Below are 13,715 nucleotides of genomic sequence, written 5' to 3'. Positions count from 1 at the left end.
GTCTTTCTGTCACATAGCTTAATTTTGATTTATTGGTTAAGTAGGGGGGTTATTGTAAGTGTTATATCTACTTCCATATATACTTAATGTTTATTTAGCTGCCTATACTATAGAGTGAGTTATTATTTGCCCTTGTGGCTACATTTATTACACTGGTCTACAAAAAAAAATTTCTGGCATGGACTTTAAGAACAGTTTTAGACTAATTTGAGGGTGCTGAATTCAAATCTGATCTTATAATTTCTCTATCATATCACGTTTTTGCGCTACTGGTATATAACCCATTTTCAAGAATTCCATGATAAATATAAGTAGTGTATGAAAAGTGCCGGTTTATACGGTTCACTAAGGTAAAATTAGTTTTCATTTAGTCTCCCAATAAATGTGAGAATATCTTTGTTTTCTTTGAACATGCATAATTCCCATTTGTTATGATAACACCCTTGTTTTCTGTGCTACTGGACAGTAGAGCTACAGCAGAGCATTGGGTGAAAACTGAATGGCCTCAGCGACAGAGTTTGGCATCTGGCGATAAGAATGTCATCCATGATCCTCTAGTGGATAGGAAGAACATTGTCTTTCCTCCCTTACACATAAAACTTGGATTGATGAAGCAGTTCGTGAAAGCTCTCAATCACAGTGGAGAATGCTTTAACTATATATGTTCAACTTTTCCTGATCTTAGTGAAGAGAAGAAAAAGGCTGGAATATTTGATGGACCTCAAGTAAGAACACTTATGAGAGACCCAAATTGTATCACAACAATGAATGAGACAGAAGAAAGAGCTAGGAATGCATTGTGTAATGTGGTGCAGAATTTTCTAGGGAATAAGAAAGCAGACAACTATGAAGAGATTGTGGAAGAGCTACTAATGAGTCTGCGAAATCTTGGATGTAGAATGAGTAGCAAGATTCACTATTTACACAGCCATCTGGACTTTTTTCCAGAGAACCTTGGGGATGTGAGTGAGGAACAAGGGGAGCGTTTTCATCAGGACATTAAAACAATGGAAGAACGGTATCAAGGCCGGTGGGACTCACATATGATGGCTGACTATTGCTGGAGCTTGATGAGAGACAACCCAGAAGCTGTACATCACAGATCAGCCAAGAAAAGAAAGTTCAAATAACTGCCATTTGTCATTCATCTGTGTGCCATATATATATGTGTTTTTATATTTTGTAGTATAATTCTGTAAGTATATTTGATTTGCTGTACATAGACTTTGTAATCTTTGTTATTCTTTGATTAAAAATATACAATGTAGTATCGAAAATCATGTGTTTTTATCATAAAACATTAGATAGGAGTAATTTTCATCAAAAATTGAAAATATCTCGAAATCCTGATGTGATAGCCAAAAACAGAGTTCATATTTGTAATCAGCAGCCAAAATTGACTTAAAATATGTTTTAAAACCTTTTGCCAGAAAAATTGCGTTGACCAGTGTTATCAATCCAGCAAGGTCTCAATTATGGTTTTATTTTTCCTATGGTGATATTCCCCTTTTTTTCTTTGCCTTTGTATTCCATTCTTTGTCTATTTATTTTCTGTAATTATTGTGTGACTGATTTTATATATTAACAATAAATTGATTATGATTTTATTGGCTTGCGTTGTTTTGATATTGATGTTTTCTGAATTTTCGTGCATTAGAGCCTAATTATATGGATTGTGTATATAGGTGTGTTCATAATTGTTAAATATAATTAAATGTCTGAGGGTGTGTTGATATGATTTAGCTGCCAATCTATGGCAAATTTGCAGCTAAATCAGTGTTACATGTGTATTTTTCTTGATGTCAGCTTTGAATTGTACAAAGAGAAACTACAACATTTCCACAACAATATGGGTATGCTGCTGGTTTGAAAAAACACAATATGCCCTGAATTCTACAATTAGTGGATTTTTTTAAAATCTTATCCACGAATATTATACTGTCTATTGTAATGAATTTTCAGTGAAACTTTGTAACATATCATCATCAGGTCCGAACTAACTATTCACTCCATCATTATGACACATCTAAAACATTTTCATAAGGCCGGCATTGATAAGTAATGATATGGTAATATTTGCAGTTGAATTATGATGGTATTAATTCTGCAATGGTGCTTCTGGATTAGGTTTACATTTAGATTCCCAGTGGGCACTGTATGAGAAGAGAGGGGCAGTTAACTTAATGATCGCTGGGGGGAACAAATGGAACCCCCTTCTAATCCTGAGAACTGGGTGCTGGGAGACCCATTTGAATGCAGAGGTGGTGGGCATGTGCATCTCCACTCCATTCCTCGATTTTCTTTCGGGCTGTCAGAAGTAGCGTAGTATAGTACTCTATATCTGCCAGCCCCATAAAGAATGATTGGCGTGAAAGTGCATTGCTCTGAGTTTCAGAGGTGGTCCACAGATACTAAGTGGAATGACCCCACACTCCATAGCCAGTTCAGTCAAGGGCTATCTGTAAGGGTAAAGGATACCTTTGCTCTGTATGAGACTAGTTCCCATGAGGCAGCCATTTCTCTAGCTATCCGTGTGGACTACTGACTTCACCAGAGACATAAAGAGACAACTTGCTGGGGACCCAGTGTCAACGGAACTTAGGTCTGAGTCAGCTGAGGAACCTATGCAGTTGGAGCGACTTGTTCTTTTGGTCCAACTGTAGCTTGGCGTAAAGTTATTTTGTGGGTGCTTGTCATTCCTTATCACAATGTAAACAGCCTCTGGAAAACTAAGGAGCCTGGGTTGTGGGGAGTTTGGCAACCCAGGTGTATACAGTATATTTCCTCTGTGGGTAGGTCATAATTTTTTTATTGGCCGAGATCCATCTGGGCAAAAATAAGGTGGTTATTTCGGCCTTTCTGGGCAATGGGGCAGGGTTTAATTTGATTGACGCTAGGTTCATCCAGGTCCGGGACCTCAAATCACATAGATTGCCTAGACCAATACCCATAATTGACATTGACTCTACACCCTTGAGATAGGGGTATTTTACTCAGGTCGTTTGAGTGTTGCATCGACTGGTAGGTGACAAGTACTCAGAATTTATTAAATGTTATGTGCTAGAGACTTTGCCCTCTCCTGTGGTTCTTGGACTACATTGGCTTATGCTGCAAAATCTGGTGGTAGACTGACAGACTCTAAAGGTGGTAAAGTGGAGGGAATATTTGGCACCCGGCTAACCAGGGTGAGTACCCAATCTCTGCCTGAATACCTGTCTGACTTCAGGGATGTGGTTTCAAACCAGGACCTTCAAGAACTTCCTCCCCACCTTCCTTATGATTGCACCATTAATTTTATACCTGAGGCCAAGCTGCCAAAGAGAAGGCTATATAATATTTCTGGTCCCGAGAAGCAGGCCATGAAGGACTATATCACTGAAAGTCTGGCAAAGAGCCATATCAGGCTTTGTTCATCTCCTGTTGCAGAAGGGGTTTTTCTTTGTCAAGAAAAAAGATGATGGGGTTATGCCCCTACATAAAATTTTGCAAACTTAATCATATCACGGTCCGGGATTCATATCCTCTCCCTCTCATACCAGACCTTTTTAACCAGATCGTAGTAGCAAACTAGCAAACTGGTTTTCTAAACTGTATCTCAGGGGAGTATAATCTCATTTAAATTAAGGAGGGGAATGAGTGGAAGACAGCATTAAATACACCCGAGGGACACTATGTAATCCTTGTGATGAAATTTGGGTTGACTGTTATGATCCTAGAGACAAGGATCGCAGGTTGGACTAGCTAAGTAACTGAACAGACGACTAGCTCTGGGGAAGTGTGGAACGTAACCTGAAAATCCTAGACGTCTCTTCACGGCCTGAGAAACTGACTATTCCTGGAGGGAAAGAAAGTCCTCTCTTGCCTCAGTGGAATGACCCCAAAGATATAGAATAGCCCCGGTTTTCTTCGGCTCCGGTCTTATGTCAGCCAGACGTCTCCCTTCCTTTCCAGGTCGAGGTTGATGCTTCTGAGATTGGAGCGGGGGCTGTTTTGTCGCAGAGAAGCTCTGATCGCTCTGTGATGAAGCCATGTGCTTTCTTTTCAAGAAAGTTTTCACCTGCCGAGCGGAATTATGATGTTGGTAATCGGGAGTTGTTGGCTATGAAGTGGGCATTTGAGGAGTGGCGACATTGGCTCGAGGGAGCTAAGCATCGTGTGGTGGTCTTGACTGATCACAAGATTTTGATTTATCTCGAGTCGGCCAAGTGGCTGAATCCTAGACAGGCTCGTTGGTCGTTGTTTTTCTCTTGTTTTGATTTCGTGGTCTCATACCTGCCTGGTTCGAAGAATGTGAAGGCTGATGCTCTTTCTAGGAGTTTTGTGCCTGACTCTCCTGGTGATTCAGAGCCAGCTGGTATCCTCAGAGAAGGGGTGATTTTGTCTGCCATCTCCCCAGATTTGCGACGAGTGCTGCAGGAGTTTCAGGTGGATAGACCTGACCGTTGTCCATCGGAGAGACTGTTTGTCCCAGATAGATGGACCAGCAGAGTTATTTCCGAGGTAAAACCGGCGCTTCAGCTCCCAAAAGGCCTCCACAGCCGCAGGAGACCAATTAGTAACATCAGAACCCTTCTTGGTCAAATCCGTCAATGGCTTAACAACACCAAAAAAATTAGCGATGAAGCGACGGTAAAAATTAGCAAAACCCAAGAACTTCTGAAGACTCTTAACAGATGTAGGCTGAGTCCAGTCATGAATAGCCTGAACCTTGACTGGGTCCATCTCAATAGCAGAAGGAGAAAAAATGAAACCCAAAAAAGAAACCTTCTGGACTCCAAAAAGACATTTTGAGCCCTTCACAAATAAAGCATTGGCACGCAGGACCTGAAACACCATCCTGACCTGCTTAACATGGGACTCCCAATCATCCGAAAAAAACAGAATATCATCCAGATACACAATCATAAATTTATCCAGATATTCGTGGAAGATGTCGTGCATAAAGGATTGAAAGACAGAAAGAGCGTTAGAAAGTCCAAAAGGCATCACCAAGTACTCAAAATGGCCTTCGGGCGTATTAAATGCAGTTTTCCATTCATCACCCTGCTTAATACGCACAAGGTTATACGCACCACGAAGATCTATCTTGGTGAACCAACTAGACCCCCTAATGCGAGCAAACAGATCAGATAACAATGGCAAAGGATACTGAAATTTGACCGTGATTTTGTTTAGAAGGCGATAATCAATACAAGGTCTCAGGGAACCATCCTTCTTAGCCACAAAAAAGAACCCCGCACCAAGAGGGGAGGAGGAGGGGCGAATAAGTCCTTTCTCCAAAGACTCCTTTATATAACTCCGCATAGCAGCATGCTCCGGCACTGACAAATTGAAAAGTCGTCCCTTAGGAAACTTACTACCAGGAATCAAATTTATAGCACAATCACAATCCCTATGAGGAGGTAGAGAACTGAGTTTGGGCTCATCAAATACATCCTGGTAATCCGACAAAAATGCAGGGACCTCAGAAGGAGTGGATGAAGCAATTGACACCACAGGAGCGTCGCCATGAATTCCCTGACAACCCCAACTTGACACAGACATTGCTTTCCAATCCAGGACTGGATTATGAGTCTGCAACCATGACAGGCCCAACACGACAACATCATGCAAATTATGCAATACAAGAAAGCGAATCACCTCCTGATGAACAGGAGTCATGCACATGGTCACTTGTGTCCAGTACTGAGGTTTATTCGTAGCCAATGGTGTAGCATCAATTCCCCTTAGTGGAATAGGGAATTTTAAAGGCTCCAAAACAAAACCACAGCGCCTGGCAAATGACAAATCCATCAGACTCAGGGCAGTACCAACTAACGGTGCGGGGGAAGCAACTCCGTACCCCAGAGCTCACCAGCAAACAAGAAATCACATATTAGCAAGCTGGACTAGACTCATCATACACAGAAATCATATTGCAGGCAGATGAGCAAAAAATAGTCAAACAGAACTTAGCTTATCCTTAAGAGGCAGAAAACGAGATAATCAAGAGTAATCAGAATAGCACTGAATACATTGACAGCCGGCAACAAGTGGAAGTGAAGCAGAGCTAAATAGGAGCCTCCCTGGAGAATAACGAGGCAGCTGATCCAGCCAGACCCGCAGGATAATAAACCAAACCACCAGGGGGAGCCAAAAAACCAAAGTCACACAATACCATCTGTGACCACAAGAGGGAGCCTAAAAACGGAGTTCACAACAGTTGACTAATGCTCCCATTGTCTTTCAACGCTTTGATAATGACATTTTTAATCACTTGGCAGGTATTTATTTGTTGTGATCTATATTGCTGACATATTCATTTATTCGCTTTCCCTCGAGTCAAATCAGGTACATGTCATGCAGGTCTTGCAGATACTCAGAGACAATAAGTAATTTTTTCAAACCAGAGAAATGTGTGTTCTCAGTTCAATAGATCAATTTTCTGGGTTATTTCTTATCATCCACTAGTGTTAGTATGGATCTGGCGAAAGTCGTTCTTTATTGGATTGGGAACATCCTAAGGACTTAAAGGCAATACAAAGGTTTTTGGGTTTTGCCAGCTACTACCATAGGTTCATCAATAACTTTTTCAAAGTGGCCAAAACTCTGATGGATATGACCAGGAAAGGGATGGATTTTTCCAAATGGTCAGCCAGGGAGGCATTTGATACCTTGAAAAAATGTTTTACATCTGCGTCAATTCTTATACAGCCTGACATTACTCACCCATTTATTGTAGAAGTTGATGCGTCTGAGATGGGATTGGGGGCTGTATTTTCATAGGGTGTATCTCCTGGTAAATAGCGTACATGTGAATATTTTTCTAAGAAACTGTTGTCTACTGAGAAAAATCATGACACTGGTAATAGAGAACTCTTGGCAGTTAAATTGGCTTTTGAAGAGTTGCAACATTTTCTGGAGGGGGCAGTTCACCCAGTCATTGCAATCACTGATAATAAAAATCTTTTATATCTAGAATCTACTAATCGTCTGACACCAAGAGAGGCAAGATTGTCTTTGTTTTTCACCAGATTCAACTTTTTGTGACATAATGGCTGGGGAGTAAGGGTACCTTCACACTAAACGACTTTGCAACGATAACGATAGCGATCCGTGACGTTGCAGCGTCCTGGATAGCGATATCGTTGTGTTTGACATGCAGCAGCGATCTGGATCCCGCTGTGATATCGCTGGTCGTTGCTGAAAGTCTAGAACTTTATTTGGTCGTCAGATCGGCGTGTATCGTCGTGTTTGACAGCAAAAGCAACGATGCCAGCAATGTTTTACAATGGTAACCAGGGTAAATATCGGGTTACTAAGCGCAGGGCCGAGCTTAGTAACCCGATATTTACCCTGGTTACCAATGTAAAAGTAAAAAAAAAACAAACACTACATACTCACCCTCTGATGTCTGTCACGTCCCCCTGCGTCCGCGCTGCTGCTCAGAGCTTCCTGCACTGAATGTGTCAGTGCCGGCCGTAAAGCAAAGCACAGCGGTGACGTCACCGCTGTGCTTTAGGGCCGGCGCTTACACAGTGCAGGGAAGCGGACGCCGGGGGACGCGACAGACACGGCAATGTAAGTATGTAGTGTTTTTTTTTTTTTACATTTACACTGGTAACCAGGGTAAACATCGGGTTACTAAGTGCGGCCCTGCGCTTAGTAACCCGATGTTTACCCTGGTTACCCGGGGACTTCGGCATCGTTGGTCGCTGGAGAGCTGTCTGTGTGACAGCTCTCCAGCGACCACACAGCGACGCTGCAGCGATCGGCATCGTTGTCTGTATCGCTGCAGCGTCGCTTAATGTGACGGTACCTTAAGAACATCAAGGTAGATACCTTATCTCATTATTTTCCTGGGGTTGGAGATAATTGTGAACCGGTTCCTATACTACAGAAAAGGGTGTACATTGCATGTATATGTTCTGACCTTGAGAAGGCTGTGGTAGAGTCTTAGGGGGGCGCCCCTGCTGCCTGTCCATTAGATAAACTGTTCGTACCTGTGAATCTCTGTTGTAAAGTTTTAAGTGAACATCATGATCTGGTCATAGCTGGACATTCTGGTAGTAAAGCCATCACAAATCTCCTTACTCTGCGATTTTGGTGGTCTGGGGTACACCAGGATGTTTGGGAGTATATAGCTGCCTACAGTGTTTGTGTGCGTTTTAACACCCCTCATACTAGTCCGTCTGGGTCTCTCCTAACATTGACGATTCCCAGTAGACCTTGGACTCATTTTTCAGTAGATTTCATCACTGATCTACCCGTATCTGCAGGTAATACAGTTATTTTGGTGGTGGTGGACATATTCAGCAAGATGTCTCAATTTATTTTGAATTGTTTGAAAAGCATTTTGGCTTGTTTAGGGATCCATCTGTCATTTTTTTCATCCTTTCATCTACAGTCTAATGGGCAAACTGAACATGTTAACCAAAATCTCGAGACTTATGTTAGGTGTTTTGTGTCTGAGAATCAGGAGAATTGGGTTACTTACTTACCTATAGCTGAATTCACGGTAAATTGCCACTGTTATGAGTTGTTGTGAGAGATATAGCCTCTATAAAAATTGTTCTATTAGGCCCCAATCCATCAGAGTTTTCACCATTTTTCTGGCATAAAAGTCACTGAAATGGTGCAAAAGTTTTCAGTCCCAGCCATCTATACCAGAGTGGGCAGAGCTATGACAGTTCAGGGTGTTACTAAGCCCTCTTGTAAAATTCATCATACTGTACACCACAAAAATGATATGTTACATTAAAAAATTTTGTCTGCCCATAGCTATCGTAATATTTTCTGGTGGATGTACCTCTTAGTGAATTTTTATGCATCTTACTCCAGTGCACCCACTAAGACTGGCATGCCAAACAGTTTTAATGAATTGGGGCTAGAGTGTACTAATCACGGCTTTTGTTCCGTAGAAACTGAAGTTTAATCAAATGTACCAATTAGGGTGCTCAATGCATCCTTATGTTGTTAATATTTGTTAACATTTCTTGATCAAAAAGTATAAAAGCTATCCAACTACACCAAGGTGTACCTCAATATGGATGGTCCCTAGCTCTAATGACTTGCCCCAATATAAACTAGAAAAAAGGAACCACACATGGAAAGGTTGTTTGAACCAATCACATTGTATAAATTATATAAATGTATTTCCATTTTGCAGTGAGAAATAAGTATTTGATCCCTCTGGCAAACAATTCAAAACAGCAGAAAAAAAGGCAGTAACACTTACCTGCTCAGATCTTGGAACAAATGCACTGCAGGGTGCAGCCAGCCCATAAAGCAAGGTGTTAAGGTACCTTCACACGAAGCGACGCTGCAGCAATAGCGACAACGATGCCGATCGCTGCAGCATCGCTGTTTGGTCGCTGGAGAGCTGTCACACAGACCGCTCTCCAGCGACCAACGATGCCGAGGTCCCCGGGTAACCAGGGTAAACATCGGGTTGCTAAGCGCAGGGCCGTGCTTAGTAACCCGATGTTTACCCTGGTTACCAGCGTAAAAGTAAAAATAACAAACAGTACATGCTCACCTGCGCGTCCCCCAGCGTCCGCTTCCTGTACTGTGTGAGCGCCGGCCCTAACAGCAGAGCGGTGACGTCACCGCTGTGCTGTACTTTCACTTTCACTTTACGCTCAGTCAGAGCAGGAAGCGGACGGCAGGGGACGCGCAGGTGAGTATGTACTGTTTGTTATTTTTACTTTTACGCTGGTAACCAGGGTAAACATCGGGTTACTAAGCACGAAGCCTGAAGTTCTTGAGAAGGGGGACCTTGCGGGCACTGCAGGATTTTAAACCTTTACAGCGTAATGTGTTACCAATGGTTTTCTTGGTGACTGTGGTCCGAGCTGCCTTGAGATTATTAAGTTGATCTCTCACCTTCCTCATGATCAAGAATACCCCATATTATGGGTGTCACATCCGAGAATTCCTACATGAACAGCTTCCTGGAAAGTGGCTTGGTCGTAGTGGGCCAGTCGAATGGCCACCAAGGTCTCCCAATCTGACCCCTTTAGACTTTTATCTTTGGGGTCATCTGAAGACAATTGTCTATGCTGTGAAGATACGAGATGTGCAGCATCTGAAACTACGGATACTGGAAGCCTGTGCTAGCATTTCTTCGGCAGTGCTGCTATCGGTGTGTCAAGAGTGGGAGAAGAGGGTTGCATTGACAATCCAACACAATGGGCAGTACTTTGAACACATTTTATAAGTTGTCATAAACTTGTAAATACCTCATGAAAAAATAAAGTTACGTTAAAACCAAGCACACCATTGTTTTTCTTGTGAAATTCTCAATGTCCCCTGCTCACACTGCTGCCATCAGAGCAGAAGACAATGGATGAATGCCAGGTTCAGCACTACATGCAGGGGAACAGCGGCTTACAGTAGGGCTGCTTCCTCCGCCGCCGTCCGTGCACATGGAGGACAGTGTACACTGCTCTCCGTGTGCACGTGTGCGGGACGTTTGATGGGCCGTGTGTCCTGGTAAAAACGGACATGTCTGCGTGTTTTGCACATGAACACACGGTCCGTCAAAACACGCTGACATCTGCATAGACCTATTTATTTGAATGGGTCTACGTGTGTCAGTGTCTCCGGTACGTGAGAAAACTGTCACTACATGTACAGGAGGCACTGAAGTATGAAACAGGCCTAACAGTGAGTAGAGCTAAGCCAGCCTGCTGCTGTTAACTCCTGAAATGGCACTGTTAATTATTGTTATTAATATTATACATTTTTATAGCGCCATTTATTCCATGGCGCTTTTACATGTGAAAAGGGGGCAAATATAGACAAGTACAAGGGCACACAGTCTGCAGGAGATGGGTGAGGATACACTAGGAGAGGGTAGAGCTGGTTGTGTTGCAGTTGAGTAGGTTGAGGATCACTGCAGGTTGTAGGCTTGTCGGAAGAGGTGAGTCTTCAGGTTCTTTTTGAAGGTTTCTGTGATAGGCGATAGTCTGTTTTGTTGTGGTAGAGAGTTTCATGGTATGGTGGAAGCACGGGAGAAGAGATGAGAGGGGAGCAGAGGAGGAGATCTTGAGAAGATCGGACAGTTGCATTTAAATCATGTGGTTTGAGGGCTGCGCCATTCCAGACACCCATCAATAAAAATTCAATTCCCCCACTTTTTCACTCATTAAAACTAAAGATATCTGAAAAAAACATATTAATTATTGCCCTGTTCATAAAAGTTTGATATTTTAAAATAGGAAATTAACCCCTTAATCCCATATGACGTACTATCCCGTCAAGGTGACCTGGGACTTAATTCCCAGTGACGGGATAGTACGTCATATGCGATCGGCCGCGCTCACGGGGGGAGCGCGGCCAATTGCGGCCGGGTGTCAGCTGACTATCGCAGCTGACATCTGGCACTATGTGCCAGGAGCAGTCACGGACCGCCCCTAGCACACTAACCCCCGGCACACTGTGACCAAACATGATCGCAGTGTTCCGGCGGTATAGGGAAGCATCGCGCAGGGAGGGGGCTCCCCGCGGGCTTCCCTGAGACGATGTGATCGCGTTGCTCCGAGGTCTCTTACCTCCTCCTCCCTGCAGCAGGCCCGGATCCAAAATGGCTGACGGGCTGCATCCGGGTCCTGCAGGGAGGTGGCTTACCAAGCGCCTGCTCAGAGCAGGCGCTGGTAAGCCTGCGGCGCTGTAAGTCAGATCGCTGATCTGACAGAGTGCTGTGCAAACTGTCAGATCAGCGATCTGTGATGTCTCCCACTGGGACAAGGTAAGAAAAAAAATAAAAAATTCCACATGTGTAAAAAAAAAAACCCTAAATAAAGAAAAAAAAATATTATTCCCATAAATACATTTCTTTAAATAAACAAAACAATAAAAGTACACATATTTAGTATCGCCGCGTTCGTAATGACCCGACCTATAAAACTGTCCCACTAGTTAACCCCTTCAGTGAACACCGTAAAAAAAAAAAAAAAAAAAAGAGGCAAAAAACAACGCTTTATTATCATACTGCCGAACAAAAAGTGGAATAACACGCGATCAAAAACACGGATATAAATACCATGGTACCGCTGAAAACATCATCTTGTCCCGCAAAAAACAAGCTGCCATACAGCATCAACAGTGAAAAAATAAAAAAGTTATAGTCTTTAGAATAAAGCGATGCCAAAATAATTATTTTTTCTATAAAATAGTTTTTATCGTATAAAAGCGCCAAAACATAAAAAATGATATAAATAAGATATCGCTGTAATTGCACTGACCCAAAGAATAAAACTGCTTTATCAATTTTACCAAACGTGGAACGGTATAAACGCCCCCCTAAAAGAAATTCATGAATAGCTGGTTTTTGGTCATTCTGCCTCACAAAAATCGAAATAAAAAGTGATCAAAAAATGTCACATGCCCGAAAATGTTACCAATAAAAACACCAACTCGTCCCGCAAAAAACAAGACCTCACATGACTCTGTGGACGAAAATATGGAAAAATTATAGGTCTCAAAATGTGGAGACGCAAAAACTTTTTTGCTATAAAAAGCGTCTTTTAGTGTGTGACAGCTGCTAATCATAAAAATCCGCTATAAAAGTAAATTAAACCCTCCTTCATCACCCCCTTAGTTAGGGAAAAATAATAAAATTAAAAAAATGTATTTATTTCCATTCTCCCGTTAGGGCTAGGGTTAGGGCCAGGGTTAGGGCTAGGGTTAGAGTTAGGGTTAGGGCTAGGGTTAGGGCTAGGGCTAGGGCTAGGGTTAGAGATAGGGTTAGGGTTAGGGCTAGGGTTGGAGCTAGGGTTGGGGCCAAAGTTAGGGTTAGGGTAGGGGCTAAAGTTAGGGTTGGGGCTAAAGTTAGGGTTAGAGTTGGGGCTAAAGTTAGGGTTAGGGTTGGGGCTAAAGATAGGGTTAGGGTTTGGATTACATTTACGGTTGGGATTAGGGTTGGGATTAGAGATAGGGGTGTGTCAGGGTTAGGGGTGTGGTTAGGGTTACCGTTGGGATTAGGGTTAGGGGCATGTTTGGATTAGGGTTTCAGTTAGAATTGGGGAGTTTCCACTGTTTAGACACATCAGGGGCTCTCCAAACGCGACATGGCATCCGATCTCAATTCCAGCCAATTCTGCATTGAAAAAGTAAAACAGTGCTCTTTCCCTTACGAGCTCTCCCGTGCGCCCAAATAGGGGTTTACCCCAACATATGGGGTATCAGCGTACTCAGGACAAATTGGACAACAACTTTTGGGGTCCAAGTTCTCTTGTTACCCTTGGGAAAATAAAAATTTGGGGGGCTAAAGATCATTTTTGTGGGAAAAAAAAGGATGTTTTATTTTCACGGCTCTGCATTGTAAACTGTAGTGAAACACTTGGGGGTCAGAGTTCTCACAACACATCTAGATAAGTTCCTTTGGAGGTCTCGTTTCCAATATGGGGTCACTTATGGGGGTTTCTACTGTTTGGGTACATCAGGGGCTCTGCAAATGCAACGTGACGCCTGCAGACCAATCCATCTAAGTCTGCATTCCAAATGGCGCTCCTTCCCTTCCGAGCTCTGCCATGCGCTCAAACAGTGGTTCCCCCCCTCATATGGGGTATCAGCGTACTCAGTACAAATTGTACAACAACTTTTGGGGTCCATTTTCTCCTGTTACCCTTGAGAAAATACAAAACTAGGGGCTAAAAAATAATTTTTGTGGAAAAAAAAATTATTTTTTATTTTCACGGCTCTGTGTTATAAACTGTAGTGAAACACTTGGG

Source organism: Ranitomeya variabilis, chromosome 2, assembly GCF_051348905.1.
Source record: "Ranitomeya variabilis isolate aRanVar5 chromosome 2, aRanVar5.hap1, whole genome shotgun sequence".
Taxonomy (NCBI): Eukaryota; Metazoa; Chordata; class Amphibia; order Anura; family Dendrobatidae; genus Ranitomeya; species Ranitomeya variabilis.
Note: the sequence above shows the minus strand (reverse complement) of the source record.